We start from the raw sequence: 2,767 nt of genomic DNA on the forward strand, positions 1-2,767 counted from the left end.
CTTCCACCATCACCTGCAGGGACCCGCCCCCCATTGCACATCCACCCCTCCACACACCGCTGCCACACACATGCATGCTCCATACCTGCTTCCCCCCACAGCCCCCCAGACAGACCCCAAACCCTGGGCCTCCGACCTCTGCCTCCATAGACTCAGCTGCATCCAGCCACTGGGGCTCCTCCCACCACCCTGCCTTGCTGTACACCAGTGCCATGCATGTGCATGCACAGACACACATGGTGCCCCCTGCCTCCAATCGTCCTCTCCCTGCTCCCCCCCAGTCCTAAGCTGCTCCTTGCAGGCTGGAAGACTGCCATCCTGCAAGGGGAAACCTGTGGTTTTCTCCTTTAAATGAGAAAATTCATGTTTTTTAACAGCAAGCGGAAAACCCAGATCCTTGAAGATCAGCTACAGTTGCAGCCATCCCCTTCCTCCCCCACCTCTTGAAGAAGCGATGAATCAGATGAGCTGAAACCCTGATGCACAAGCTTTGTTGGCTGCTGTGCACTGCATTGAGACTAGAGGTGATGGCATCACCTGAGAAACTGGCATAAGAGGAAAAGCTACCAAGAGTTCAAATGCAATAAACCTGGTGGTTTTGTGAAAGCCAAGTATTTTGGCTTCAGTGGCCATGTGATCAAGGGGCTCACTAATTTTTCAAGGTGACAGTTTTCCAAGGCTATTGTCTCCTGGGCTCTTTGTGACCACTCTTGCATTAGCAGTACGAAGGCAGTTCCTGCTTCTAGGCAGGCATGACTATGAGGAGTTGAAAACACGGATCTTGGTAACTGTCCGTGGCAGGGAAGGGTTGGGGACTCCAGGTACAGCAGTTTCACTAAAATCTAAAATAACTTTCTGTGCCTTGGACCCAAGGCATCTGGGAGCATCATCAGCTGAGAACCAAGCATCTAGGGTCCAAGGGGCTGCAGGCCCCTTCTGTGTCTTATTTTTTTAGGTTCCCACATACACATGCACAAAGGAACATTAGCTCTGAAGGCTGATGGTTCAATCCTGACTGTACTGGCCAAGATGGTAGCTGTCACATGTATAAAGTGAATTTGAAACGAGGGCACCAAAAGGATCTGTTACACAATAACTATTAATATCCAAATGAGACACAAGCCAAGCCCAGCAAATGGAGCATCCTACTCTTTAACAAGAGAACTGCTGGCTGGGTTTCATCTCTGCCAGATGGATTTGTCATTACTCTTGCAGCTCAACAGGCAGGATAAGCTTTGGGAAGTTCTTTATCACTATCATTCTTTATCACTACATCTACTGTATTTGGGTAAATACAGTAGATGTAGTAGATGTCCACCATGGTGTCATCCTTGCTTATTTTATCCAATGAATATCAAATGCCAAAGCTGCAGAGGCCGAGCTTTAAGATGAGAGGCCGAGCTTTAAGATGAGGGCTAGTGCAGGCTCTGTGTGGTCCCTAGCTGGTGACCTGGTGTTTACAGCAATTTGCTGAGAAGCAAGTTTAAATCCTCTCTGGACAAAGTGAGACCTAAAACCTGTATTCTTTGCTCCCTAGACAAGTGCCCTAGCTGCTACACTAGAAGGAGCCTCTCCAATTGGGTCAAACACTTACTATTCATGATTTTTCTCCAACTAAAGTTTTGAGACTCATCTGGCAGCTGCCTGGCCAGTGCAGCCCACTGGACTTGCTCAGTTAGAAACTGTAAGCTATGCTAAATCCCAACCATGTGCAAGTGTTAAAACTGCAGTTGAATGGCCATGTAGGCATATGAAGAGGCAATAAAATCTGGACCTATGTGTTTGCAATACACTGAGTATGTCTAAGCTAGACTGCTTGGTTTTGGGGGCAGGCACATGCTCAGCTCTCGCATATATCCCATAATAAATACCTATTAAACCTTTGGTTTCACTTTTTGCCTTATAAACAGCTTGCTATGGCCAGCACACCCTTACTATTCTTTAATCATGCCAAGTACTGACCATGGGATTGATGCTAGGCATAGCATAGAAATGGAAACAACTATTTTCCTGTGGTCTACTGGGTAAAGCAAAGATCCAGGCTCAGTTTCTAGCTCTGACAAAGGCTTCCTGACTGACTGTGGGCATGTAATGAAGAGTGGAATTTTTGAAGTGACCTCTCCTTTGCATGTGGATGAGAGCAGACTAAGGCCAATACTGAGCACTTCTGAAAACTGTCCTCTTTCTCTGCTTCTATTGCAGCCCTCCAGCTGCACAGTGAGGGTAATGTTACCATGCACTCTTCCTCCCAGCCTTGTCTTATCCCTTTAGGCAGGAAGGTGTTTGGGGTAGGGACTGGGCAGACACTGTGTAGCTGCCCAGCAGCACACAGGTCAGCAGGGAAGTTTTCTTTCTTTTTAAATATAAATTGCATGATTTAGGCTTAAAGTGCCAGAATAATGCTTGCCTGTCTAAAAAAGAAAAGACTAAAGGATGAACATGATAACAGCCTTGTGGTATATAAAAGGTAGTTTTAAAAGCTGTTCTCCATGTTCCATAGGGAAAGAAAAAGAAAAAATTGCCTTAATTTTCAGCAAAGTTTATTTAGATTGGATATTAGGGCAAACCATCTAACACTTAGGGTGGTGAGATGCTAGAACAAACCAAGAAGGGAGGTTGTGGAATCTCCTCCATTGGGGATTTGTAAGAACAGCTTAGACAAACACCTGTTAGGGACAGTATCAGTATATTTGATCTTGCCCCATGTAGGGCAGCAGTACTTAACCTTTCATAGAATCACAGAATCATAGAAGTCGGGTCAGAAGGG

Source organism: Gavialis gangeticus, unplaced genomic scaffold (assembly GCF_001723915.1).
Source record: "Gavialis gangeticus isolate Ggan-Ray unplaced genomic scaffold, GavGan_comp1, whole genome shotgun sequence".
NCBI classification, from domain to species: Eukaryota; Metazoa; Chordata; order Crocodylia; family Gavialidae; genus Gavialis; species Gavialis gangeticus.